Source organism: Dipodomys ordii, unplaced genomic scaffold, assembly GCF_000151885.1.
Source record: "Dipodomys ordii isolate 6190 unplaced genomic scaffold, Dord_2.0 Scaffold4, whole genome shotgun sequence".
Taxonomy (NCBI): domain Eukaryota; kingdom Metazoa; phylum Chordata; class Mammalia; order Rodentia; family Heteromyidae; genus Dipodomys; species Dipodomys ordii.
In genome coordinates this window covers 26,766,917-26,780,883 of record NW_012267220.1, presented here as the reverse complement: position 1 = coordinate 26,780,883, position 13,967 = coordinate 26,766,917, and positions in this window count along the sequence as shown.

Here is a 13,967-nt window from a genome sequence, read left to right as displayed (position 1 = left end):
CACCCTTATCCCCCCACCCCCACCCCTCCAAAGTTGTAAAGTTCGTTTTTCAAGATACCTTCTGTACATCTCATTGTTGTAATGGATCTACCTATAACCCTATTTAAACAGTTTGTTTTTTCCCTTCCCCTCCACAAATTACATCAACATCTAATACAGTGAAAGTAGGCTTATACCCTGGGAGAGGTACATACAAAGCAACAAAGAAATCATCTTATAAATATGTTGGAAACAATCACAAGAAAGGAAAATAAAACCAAACATTTGAATCCTTATCTTGGGGTTCATTTTGCCTAACATAAACTTGTCTGACAGTTTCTGTTTGTCTCAGACATATACTAGTTATTGCAAATAAGGGAAACCATGGGACCTATATTTCTTTGGGCCTAGCTTACTTCACCTAATATAATTTTTCCAAGTCTTTTCATTTCCTAACAAGTGGGGCAATGTCATTCTTTCTGATGGAGGCATAAAATTCCATTGTGTATATATACCACATTTTCTTGATCCATTCATCTACTGAAGGGTATCTGGGTTGGTTCCATATCTTAGCTATGGTAAATAATGCTGCAATAAACATAGTTGTCTATGGTAAATAATGCTGCAATAAACATAGTTGTGCTGGGAGCTTTAGTATGGTCTTGTTTGTAATCATTTGGATAAATGCCCAAAAGTGGGATTGCTGGGTCATAGGGGAGCTCTATGTGGAGTCCTTTGAGGAACCTTTATATTGCTTTCCAAAGTGGTTGAACAAGTTTACACTCCCACCAACAATGCAGTAAGGTTCCCTTCTGGCCACATCCCCTCCAGCATCTGTTGTTACTATAGTTCTTGATTATAGCCATTCTAACTGGGGTGAAATGGTATCTCAAAGTTGTTTTGATTTGCATTTCTTTTATGGCTAGGGAGGTTGAGCATTTCTTCATGTGTCTATTGGCCATTCTTTTTTTCCTATTCAGAAAAGTATCTCTTTAAGTTTTTAGCCCACTTATTAATTGGGCAGTTTTTCCTTTGAGGATTTGCTGCTGGGGGATTTAATTTTTTGAGTTCCAAGTATATTTTAGATATGAGACCTTTGTCCATTGTATAGTTAGTGAAGATCTACAAATTCAATGTAATACCTATCAATATCCCAACCTCATTCTTCAATGAAATAGAAGAAGCAATTCAAAAATTCATATGGAAAAATAAAGACTCTAAATAGCAAAAACAGTCCTTAGCAGAAAGAACAGTCTAGAGGAATAGCAATACCAAATTTCAAAATCTACTACAAAGCCATAGCTGAGGACCAATGGAATAGAACTGAAGTCCCAGAAATGAACTCACGGACCTATAGCCACCTAATCTTCGATATGGGAGAAAAAAATAGAATGAGAAAAAGACAGCCTTTTCAGTAAATGGTGCTGGCAAAATTTGTTAAACACTTGTAGAAAAGTAAAGCTAGATCTTTATATAGCACCCTGCACCAGAATCAACTCCAAATGGATCAAAGACCTCGAAGTCAAAGCAGACACCCTGAAAATATTACAGGAAGGATTAAGAGAAATTCTAGGGCTCCTTGGAACAGGCCAAAATTTTCTTAATAAAGACCCAGAAACACAACAAATCAAAGAAAGGTTGGACAAATGGGATTGCATGAAACTTCAGAGCTTCTGTACGGCAAAGGGCATAACAAGCAAGATCAATAGAAAGCTCACAGATTGGGAGAAGATCTACATCTTCCATTTTATCTTCTTATAGTGTATGCAAAGTGTTTGTTAAATAAGTGAGAATAAATAAGCTATTCATAGTGTATTCCCTATGAAAATGTTAATGAGAAGTTGGGGTTACAACAGAATTTCTTTATTAGTTTCAGTAGATCTATTCTTCTTCGTACTATATAGACCAAGATCTTATAGTCACTTTTTGTCACTTTTTGAACACATTTTTATTATCTTTAAGTAGTTGTATAATGGATTTCAATCTAATGTGTCAGGTTATAAGTACAATGCATCTTGATCAATTTCATTCTTTCTAATGTTCTCTCCCATCTCTCCCAACCCCACTTATCCCCTCAATTTTTTAGTTCCATTTTAACCTATGTTCATTGAATATTATCACTGCATTTTCCCACCATTCCTTTCTCATTCATTTTATAGTCACTTGAATAGCCTCTGTTTTGCCTTTATACTGAAAGTTACCAATATATAAAAATATGTATTTCTTTATATTTCTTGCAAGGATTCAATTTTTCCTGTACTGATGTTGATGCTTTTTCAACCTTCTGAACTCTTTAGAAAGGAAGAGCAATAGAGCAAAAAATGCTTTTCGCTCAACTGGCCCTGGTTTACTGTGAAGTCTGCACATCTCAAAAACGTAAGTGCACTAGGTTCTGCTCCTCCAAGTAAATTAAGTTGCTTTTAATTTAAACCCACTCAGTGTAAACTCAGTACATAAATCTCTTAACACAAATCACCTTCTGAAAATCTTCTTGAAACTATGAAAAAATTCCAAAGACTGAAAGTCATTTTTTAATTCCCCAGAGAAGTCAAATCATTAGATATGGTGTTCTAAATAGAAATAACGAAAGCCAACACAAGATAAATGAGGAGGACTGTAAATACAATGACTGAGAGAACATCCCTTCTCTTATGATATTTATTAAATCTTACTGTAGCTACTGTATCATTTAGCAACAGAAATGCTGCAACGTGGATTGTGGAATTTATGTAAGAATTTTGTGTTTTCTGAGAAGAGAAACTAGACACTATGGTAGAATCAAACTTTATAACTTGGGGGGGGATGGTATTCAGGGGGGAGGGATAATGGGAGAAAACAAAGGCTGGCGTAACACTGTTTGAAAAGAAATGTACTCATTACCTTATTTATATAACTGTAACCCCATCTGTACATCACCTTTACAATAAAGAAATGTTTTTAAAGAGTTCCAGATGTTTAAGTCTGAGCTTCTTATTTGGAAAGGCTCTGATCATCAATTGAATTTGTGTCCAGTGCTTTGAGCTCTGAGAATTATTACTTCATTGACAATTAGCTGTTAAAATATAGCTTCCTAAACTGGAAAGCAAAATCTCTGCTGAGATCCCAAGAGATTCAAGATTTGGTAAAAAGAAAGGGACTGAGAATAGAATAAAAGCGCTTCTAAATTGGATGATCAAGTTTCATGAAGGATGAACTTTTTCTTTTTTTTAAAATAAGTTTTTTTATTGTGAAAATACTGTAAAGAGGAGTTATAGTTACATGAGCAAGGTAATGAGTACATTTCTTATCAAGCATTGTTGCCTCCTCCTCTGTTTTTCCCCTACCATCTCTTCCCTCTCAACTCCAAAACTACATTCCCCCCTTCCCTTCCCTTCTCTTCCCCCCGTCCTAAATTGCAAAGTTCATTTTTCGACATAGCATCTTGTACATCTCATTGTTGCAATGGGTCAACCCGTATGGCTATTTAAGTTATTTTTTCCCTTCCCCTCCCCAAATTATACCAACATCAAACACAGTGAAAACAGGGGTTATACCTTGGGGGAGGGACATACAAAGCAACAAAAATCACGTGGTACCTTATAAATATGTTAGAAACGATAGCCAGCAAGAAAAAATCCACTTGCATCCTTATCTTGGGGTATAACTGTTTCTCATTCAAAACTGGACAAACTGTGGAGGTAATCCTGAGATCTGCACAAACACCTTAGAAACCAGTGGATCTTTTGTGTAGCAGCTTCCTTCATGTAGCATCCTGGGCCTCCCGTTCTAAGTCCACCTCTTTACTCACTCCCTGATGAACTCACTTGCTCCTAAGTCTGCAACAACTATCAAAACCCCAATTTAAAAAAAAAAGGCTAGAATTAAAACATCAATACCCTGTAGGGGTCCAGGTAGGCTCTGCAACAAACTGGATCAGAGCAACACAGACATCTTTCTTCTGTGTTCTCCATCTTCCCTGGCATTAGCAATCTTCCTGAATGTGCTCCCCCTTCATTATTCCCAGTCATGTTTTCATTTCAGTCCCCCACAGTTTTTTACTTGGTTAGTCTGCAGGATGACATAGCAGACCTGTTTCCAAAAGGCAAATCTAATTCGAGTTCCTGCACTAGAGAAACTCAGTGTCTGCATCCCTTACAATGGTAGCTGGTAGCTGCCCTTCCTGACTATCCACAGTTTTTTCTGGTCTAGGGGCTTTTACTCAGGGCCTGGGTGTTATCCTTAAGCTTTTTATACCCAAGGCTAGCAGTGCCACTTGAGCCTACAGTGCCACTTCTGGCTTTTTCTGAGTAGTTTGTTGGAGATAATAGTCTCACAGACTTTCCTGCCCAAGCTGGCTTCAATCCATGATCCTTAGATCTCAGCTTCCTGAGTACCTAGGATTACAGGCATGAGCCACATACCTATAATTTAAAAAAAAAAACGCTTACATACAGAGCAAAAGGTACAGAAAGCTTAAAAAATAATGACAAAAGAGAAAACAAACAAGAAACAATATCTTGTGTTTAAGTTTATCTTTTTTGGGAAGGGTAAGGAGGGGCACAGAATGGGACAAAGGGTGAACAAACACCATAGTGATACTCACTAGACACTCTGTTGAAAATGAACTATACAATTTATAGGGAAGGGAGGTCAGGAGGGAATAAACTGGGAGAAATGAGGGAAGAGGTAACACTTTTCAAAAAGAAATGTACTTATTATCTGCATCATCTTTACAATAACAATAAAACAGAAGATTTTTTAAAGCTTAAAGATAATCTTTTATTCATCTGGATAAGGCTCTGCAGATAAGTACGGATTAGAATATTTCAACTGTATAAGTTACAGTATTCACTCACTAAGATGAGGCCAGGAGCTAGGCTTAGGTCCTCCTTTGGGTAATTTAACAGTATTCATTCAGCAATACAAGGCTGTACTGACATGGGCCTGGTGACTTTGGTTTGCATAGGAAAAGACCCATTTACAGCAGAAGCTATCTTATTCATTGCTTTTCCAGAATTTCTTGGTAACTATGGTAAGTACTCAGTTAATATTTGTCCTACTGAATGTTTAGAACCCTGACTGATAGTTTTATAATTCTAATTTGATTATTTGTATTATTAAATATAAAGCAAATAAGGAGAATTTTAACTTAAATAATCAAGCTCAATCTGGAAGATGGCCAGAACATGTACTAGCAGAATATTTGAAGACTTAAGAGTCAGGAGGAGGAAGTGGCGCTGTAGCTCAAGTGGTAGAGGGCTCGCTTTGAGCTGAAGAGCTGAGGGACAGCGCCCAGGCCCAGAGTTCAAGCCCCACGACCGCCAAAAAAAAAAAAAGAGTCAGGAGGAAAAATTCTAAACAAGCTTTTAGAGCTAGAAGAATAAAGGGAAAGAAACTAGCATCTATTTCACAACCAATGTATGCTAGACCCTGTACTAGGTTTGGACAAATGTCTTCATTCCCTCATTACCATTGTATGATTTAATAATGATAATTTCATTATCATTTATATATCATTATATTACATATATCATGTATTATAATGTATATATCATAAAATACATATTATATTGCATGATATATATAAAATGTCATATTATATACATCATTGTATCATTTATCATTTATAATATCAATATCATTTATATTAATATATTCATATATATAACTATCATTTATACAAACTGGAATCCAGAAAGTAAAATCATTTCCAAAGTTACTTAGACTAACTGTGCTGCAGAAGCAACATTCAAGTCATTTTGTCCTTACTCAAAAGTCTCCTGTTCCACACATGAAGTTTTTTTGATGGGGAATGAAATTGTCTTTGGTTATGACAATCCAAGTGAAAGGCTGATATGATGGTTCTAAGTCTACTTAAATTTCCTAAAGGAATCATGATGAATTAATGTAGGACTTTGACAATTACATCATATGTACACAGACAAAACCAAAGACCTTTAAATTTTCCCTTAGCTTTGATACCATAGGATCCTAGAACTTATATAAGACTACAACATATCTTTCTTTTTTAATAAGTTTTTTATTGTGAAAATACTGTATCGAGAAGTTATAGTTACATGAGCAAGGTAATGAGTACATTTCTTATCAAGCATTGTTGCTTCCTCCTTTGTTTTTGCCTACCATCCCTTCTACAGCTAAGTGCCATATCTACTTCTATACAGATTTCTACCAAGACTCATAGTTCAAATGAACACCTTAATACCTGCCAAAGTACTACTTTTTAGAGCAACAGCATTTTTTCTACATAAGGTAAGGAGAATTTTTCAAGAACTACTGTTTATTTGGGTAGTCCACATTGGTTATCCTAGCTACTCGGGAAGCTGAGATATGAGGACTGAGGTTCAAAGCTGGCCAGGGCAGTAAAGTCTGCAAGACTCTATCTCCAATTAACTAGTAAAATGGGATAGGTACTTACCACACATAGCCATTGTACCCTTAAAGTGTGGCTCAACTGAAATGCAATGGGCACAAAATTCCACATTGCATTTTGAAGACTTAATTGAGAAAAACTATAGACTATCCTCTTAAAAATATTTTATATTAAGGACATGATAGAACACTAATTGAGGATGGAATTATTTTTAAACATCAATAGTAGGTAAAAATTACTTTTTGGAAAAATGGCTACTGGCTCCAATATACGGACCTAGGTCACTTGGAACTTTGAAAGAAGTTTGTTAGGATAACTTGTGGTGGTCATAGTCTACACAGGCAATGTATAATCATCTTAAAAACAGAAAAAAAGATAGGGGGCCCATAGTCTAGTAAAACATATTTTTCTGGCTTGCTTTTCATTCATGGATCTGGGCATGTGTAGTTGTTTGTATAAACACATGCTTAAATATGGGTATACATATGTTACACTAAAATTTATCTCTAAGTCTCACATCATTTCTTCTCAGGGACCTCCTGAAAAAACCCTGCCAGAAACAAATACAACAAAAACCTTACTAATGTGAACTGGACACTATAAAACTTCTATGATTATCTGACAACTAATCCTCACCATTTTTACATTAGAGAACAATATGGCATTTGACAAATTCAGGGACTATCGCTTTCCTTCCTAAATCTAAAATCCCAAATACTGCATAGCCAATTTTAGCAGAAACCTAGCTCTTGATTCTCTCTTGCTACTTCTCCCTACGTAGAATTAATATCTGGCTGGGCTTAGCTCTCCACAGGGAACTGAATAATCAAAACTCATATGTATTCTCCAAACCTTATTTAGTCAACAGTTTCAGTCAGAGCAGGAAAAAGAAAACTCGTTTGAATTTCAGATCCTTTTTCCATCCTTTATCCACCTAATAGTTGAAAAGTCTTGAGCCAGATGGTACAGGGTCAAAGAAACAGGAAAAAAAAATCTGAACTTAGTCCCAGAGGTCTGGGTGCACATTCTGGCTCTGTGCCTTGCAAGAATCACCATCTTTTTCCATCATGTTCTCTGTGTTCAGCTCTGCAAAAATCAGAGTAAGTCGTTTATTCAGAGCACAAGGCCAAGTCCATAGAATATTTCTATTAAAGGTTAGCTCTTCCTTCTTTTTCTTCTCATTATAAAGTAATAGGATGCCAACAGTGATTTTTTTCCCTCCTTCAGAGGTGTTAGGGATAGAAGGGAAGGCTTTCCACATCCTAAGGGCATGCTCTACCACTGAGTAACTATCCTCAATCTTAACACCAATTGTCTTTTGAAATGCTGGGCTTGAGGAAGTCATGATGGCAGGTTATCTCATCAACTTGTTAGGTCATATAAGGAATGAGATTTTCACCATCACGCAAGTGGTGGGTATTTCATAGAACGGAGCTATAAAATATTCCAAGTTTCAGCTTTTAAATGGAAAAACATCCTCCAAGCAGCTGCCTACATCCCTACACTTCGTGAAACTGGGAAGGAGCAGCAAACGATGGAAGAATTATTTATCTCTCTGTGGTACAAGGGCTCCTGACTGACAAAGTACACATGGTGTGGATTACTCGATATGTAGTGCATCCATCCTCACCTCACAGGACCTGCCCTGTTAATCAATAGTACTTTTTTACAGTTGGCTCAACAAAGCACAAGCCAATATATTCCCCTGTAAGGCACCAATCTGACTATTTTTCTCCCTTCTTTGCCTTTCAGAAACTGGCTCTGGCATGTTTTCTGGTCTCCAATTGCAAGAATGTGAATACACTCTCCTCCTTGAACCAGTGTGTCAGTGAGGCATACAAGGACCTGAATTTTTTGCCAGAAATATTCTTCATACTGCCATACTTCTTTGCATCATCTGGAGGAAAGCCTATTCCTGTCACTGATCTTCACCTGACTTATTCTAATTTTGCTTCATTCCTCATTTTATGCCATTTGTTTTAATAAAATGTAGCAGTATTAAGTCAACAATTTAACATTCTCTGCAGCAGATTCTCATTCATTACCTGTACATCCCTGATCCCTTCTTTCTTGTTTCTCTTATTCTTCCTCCTCTTCTTTATGATAATCAATATAATCCTTCAGTATAAATAATTTTCACTGGGCACTAGTGGCTCACGCCTGTCATCCTAGCTACTCAGGAGGCTGAGATCTGAAGATCATGGTTCAAAGCCAGCCCAGGCAGGAAAGTCTGTGAGACTCTTATCTCCAATAAACCACCAGGAAGCTGGAAGTGGTGCTGTGGCTTAAGTGGTAGAGCCCTCGCCTTGAACTGAAGAGCAAAGGGACAGCATCCAAGCCCAGAGTTCAAGCCCCATGACCAACAACAACAACATCATCAACAACAACAAAAATCATCTTTGCTATATTTGGAGCTAACAAGGTTGGGTGTTCCAATCTTCAGAACACCCAAGAGGCCAACTTCAGAGTTCTGAATGCAAATGTGCTATGTCTCGCATGTCCAACAGGATACAAATATAAAGACATTTTTACGATATCCCATCTTTTACAAAGGGGGACATAGCCATTGCCATCTGTAACTGTATACATCTCTATGAAGTTAAGAGAGAGGGGTCCTATAGATGATAGAATTAAAAATGATGGCTCATAACTTTAATCCTAGCTATTCAAGAGGCTGAGATCTTAGGACTGCAGTTGTAAGCCAGCCTGAGCAAAGCAGTCAGTGATTCTACACCTCCAGTTAACAAGCCAAAAAGCTAGACTTGGAGGTATGGTTCAAGCAGAAGGGCATGAGCCATCCATAAGCAAGATGAGCAAGAGCATGATGCCCTGAGTTCAAGCCTCAATATCGGCAGACATTTATTGTGAAATAATTTTACTATGATTTAAATAATGGAAGTGACCTACATAGAAAGAGTACCACATGGTTTGGTAGGAAGTTTAATTAACATTTTGAGAAATGATACAGGAAACCTTCTGGGTAGTCATACTATATATTCCCTTCTAATAAATGTAAAAAAAAACATTTCCAAGCATTTTCTCCTGCTTTCTAGGAAATCATAAACCTTAGTTGCAAAGGAACCTCTTATGACAGCAAATGCTTCACTAGCTTATATGTCAGTTTGTCACTGACTAGCTATGAAACCAAAGACAAGTCTCTTCTCTCAAGTCCCTTTAGCATCCTCATGAAAATTGAGGTTGGATCAGAGTATCTTCCCATCCCAGGGCAGGTGCTGAGGAGGTACTTCTGCAGCTCTAATAGGGCTACAATGGATTGTGTAGTAAAATAGGGAGAGGCAGAAGAATATCTGTCAAGCAGTTTCATGCATTAGTTTCCCTCTTTGTGTGGGTTATAGCTATTAGTGAGCATTTATTAAGGTCATTAACAGATATGAAGGACTAGATTTTACAACAAAAATAATGGAAGCACAAAGACAACAAAGAATGCATACCAATCGCAGAGTAACAAGCCCAGTTACCCCTCACCTCTTCTTGGCTTTCATAGCAGGTTTTAAAGCTTCAATGACTTTATCATAACACCTTTTACCATTTCTTGATGTTAACTTTTATTGGTTGGCAGAATTAGGATATGAACACATGTTAATTTCACGCTTGCTAGGCAGATACTTCTACCACTTGAACCACATCCCTATACCCTTTTTTTTGCTTTAGTTATCTTTAGATAGTATCTTGTTTTTTGCCCCATTTCAGACCATGACCTCACTCCCTATTTATGCCTTCCACATACTGGGATCCTTGGCTTGTGGTTGAGATGGGGGAATCAGAAACTTTTTTCCAGGACTGGCCTTGAACCACAATCCTCTCAATCTCTGACTTTTGCGTAGCTGGGATTAACAGCATGCACAACATGGCTGTCCTTTAAATGCTGAAATTTCTGAAGTGCTTCCCTGCTTATGTCCAAAAGTTTATTAACATTCCTAGAAAGTGCAAAGTGCTCACTATGTTGAAATCACTGCAAAAACAAATACTGAATAGACACAGATATTTTATGTACAGACAAAACGCTCCATAATTTATTTATATATTGCTGAATAGGCTAAAGAGCTAGTTCTTTTTAACCAAGTACTTATTTTCAATAACAGATTGATCTTATAGATTCATGAACTAATGGTGAAGAAGACTAGGTTTTGGCTCTCAAATCTCGCTACTTTTGTTTTTGTGTCTATATTTTCATTAGTCAGAAAAATTTGTCTTCATCTTAAATAATGTCATAATTCCTATTCAAATATCCTTACCAATTTCAGTCTACAGTACCATTGCTTTTTCCCTTCAATATTAATTATACTATAAAAATTACAAACATTCCATAAGGTCCAAGTAATTTTAGAATCAATACCTATCTTCTCAAGGTTATACTCTACAATAAATATTTTACTGGTTTTGTTTTATATCATTCTTATCCACTTATCTATCCCATCACTCATCCATCAATTCATTTAATGTAGAAGCATTTCAAAATAAGTTGCAGACATCTTTCTGCTTCTATTTCAAAATACATATCTTTGGTGTATTGTTTTTTACAATTATATAAAGTTCTTTTAATCTTTCCTATTGAATGTCAATGAAAGCACTTTTTTGTTTCTTGTAGATTTTATTAATTCCAAAGCCTCAGACATATTAAGAAGAAAGCAAAAAACAGATTAAGAGCCAGGACCATGAGAATGAAAGATCTAAGTCTCTTTCAATACAAAAATGGCATGCAATAACTGCATAGAGTAAAAGTTGGAACTCCAGAATTTATGTATTCATTTATTTATTATGGCAATTCTGGGCCTTGAACTCAGGGCCTCATGCTTGGTCAGCTTGCTTACTCAACTGGCACTCTACTACTTGAGCCATGCCTCCACCCCAACTTTTTGTTTTCATGTTCTTTCTCTCTTCTTCTTCCTCTTCTTCTTCTTCTCTTCTTCTTCTTCTTCTTCTTCTTCTTCTTCTTCTTCTTCTTCTTCTTCTTCTTCTTCTTCTTCTTCTTCTTCTTCTTCTTCTTCTTCTTTTCTGGTCATGGGGCTTCAAGTCAGGGCCTACACTCTGTCCATGAGCCTCTTGGGCTCAAGGATAGCACTCTACCACTTGAGCCACAGCACCATTTCAGGCTTTTTCTGAGTAGTTTATTTCCCGGGCTGGCTTTGAACTGCAATCCTCAGATCTCAACCTCCTGAGTAGCTAGGATTACGGGCATGAGCCATGGGCACCTAGCTTACCCCAACTTTTCATTGGCTATTTTGGAGATGGAGTTTAGTGAACGTTTTTGCTCCAGACTAATTTTAATCCTCTTGATTTCAGTCTCCTAAATAGTCAGATTATAGAAGAACCACTACCACCTGACTCTAGCCCTTATTCTTCATTAAAGGAGGCAGTGGTTATCATGTTAGTGGTTGCTTTATAGCTTTATGCATCTACAAATGCTGAAACAGAAAGTTTAAAAATTAAAACATCATTTCAGAGACCTAAATCCACAGGTTTGTGTGGAGAACATGACCATGACCTTTTGTAGTCTTGGTCAAGTGTTTAATAAGGTCAAACTTCTAGGCCTCCACCATCCACCTGTTCATTAGGTGCCAGCTCAGAATGGGCAAAAGTACAAGTTAGGACACAATGTAAACAGCAATTTTCAAAGTTAATGATCTAAAATAATGACAACAAATATAACAGTTGTTCACAAGCTGTTTTGCAGAGCCAAAAACAGTGAGAGAAAGAATGCTATTTAAATCATTATAATAGTTATGTGCAAATCTCAGATTTGAGTGATGCTTTTCCTATCTCAGTACCAGCCTGCTAGGTTAGACATCTTCTCCTCCCTAGAAATTTCTAGCACTCATTCATCATAGGAAGATAAATATAAATGTTACTTCTCCTGTAAAACCTTCCTTGTCTTTGCTCCAAGGACTGTTTCCTCTGTTCATTTCTCATAGCAATTGTTCATGTACCAATTACAATTTTCATAATTTGATTTATAACGATTTCATTGGATATGTGTCAGCTAGATTATCCGTACACTGCAATTTCATCATTTAAAAAATATGATCATGATACTTGCTATCTAGTGGGTGCTCCAGGGAAGCTAAATAAATTAAAGGTGAGCTCATGTTAAATCATTTCAGGATAATATGTGATATCCCTCTTAGAATGTCTCACCAACCTAAGCAGGAGAAAAGTAGCATCTTAGCAGCAGATAGTAACACATACTTAGATTCTGGAATTTCAAACAAAAACACAGAAAGTATATTCCCAATGGAGTATACAAATGAATAAATCCTAATTTAATCACAGATCACCATTGCAATGTGGGTCTCTTTAAATGGAATTTTTCATCTTGGCCAAAAGGTAGTTAGTTAAAAGGGCTCACCTTTCTTAATGGAAAAGCAACCTATTTAATGAAAGACAAAACTTAGTTTTATGTTACGCCATCCTTTTTGTTTTAAATCAAAACATTTTCTGCAATCCTTTTTATTCCCTTGCCTACTGTGTCTGAAAATGAGAACCTTGGTGACAAGGAAAAACAGGCTCATTTTGCTCACCATCCCAGGAGACATGGCACGCAGGGTCTCTGCCATGTTCGGCAATTTCTTTCCCCACATCAATTTATCAGAACAGGTTTCCTAGCGCGACACTGACACTGCTTGCATTTCCCCAGAAAATTTATCAGCTCCTGTCATTATAAATCTGAATTTGGATATTTTTAGCAGGACTAGGAAGAGAGCAGTTCTCCTGAGACTCCGTGTCGATGCTGCTGGATGAATCAGCTGGCCAGGGATGGGGAGCTGGGATCACCTCTCTGGCTCTCAGCCAGAAATGCCTTTGCAGCAGCTTCAGCTTCTGGGGCCAAAGCAGAGCTGTGTCTCCTTTCACACTGTGACATAGCCCATTGCTGAAGCAACCTGGCACTTTCCCTGACTCATAGCACTCAGATAAAGAGGAAACCCCTCTGAAGGGAAGATGGGGAGGGTCACAAAGAGTGGATCTCCAACCTCAGTGCAAAGATGAAATCCAGGAGCAAGCAGACACCTTCAGCGGGGGAAAAAGTTAGCCTTTAATGCAGTTCAGTTCAGAACTCCTTTATTATTACAGCTCTGTTCCCAACTTTCTCAATGAATAGAGGAAGGCAGGAACTACACCATGCTCACATAATCCCTCCAAGCTGACAAATGAGCAAACGATTACCGTGAAGTTAATAAGAGGATTAGCTGTCACTGAATACAATGTACCGCTTTATCCTCATCACTGTTATTTTCCATTACACAGATTGGAGGTTGTTTCAATACAAGTCAGTTTAAAAGTGATTTTCTGCACTATCCTTTCTTCATGTTTGTTTAGCTTCCCTGTTATTAAAAATCATTATGACCATCAAGAGGTCAAAAATGTCCAAAAAATGCAAATTTTCAAAGGCAGATACAACACACAGCCCACCTTTATCGCCTTCAAAGTCACCCCGATGTGGAAGACATATGCCATAAGGTAAGAAAACATATTGTCAAAAACAAAAAAGAGGAAGGAAGGAAAGGAAAGAGGAAGGGAGAGGAGAATTGGTGAAGAGAGTGAAAAGGAACTAATTGAGGGAGGGGAGAAAGGAAGGGAAGGAACGAAGGAAGGAAGGAAG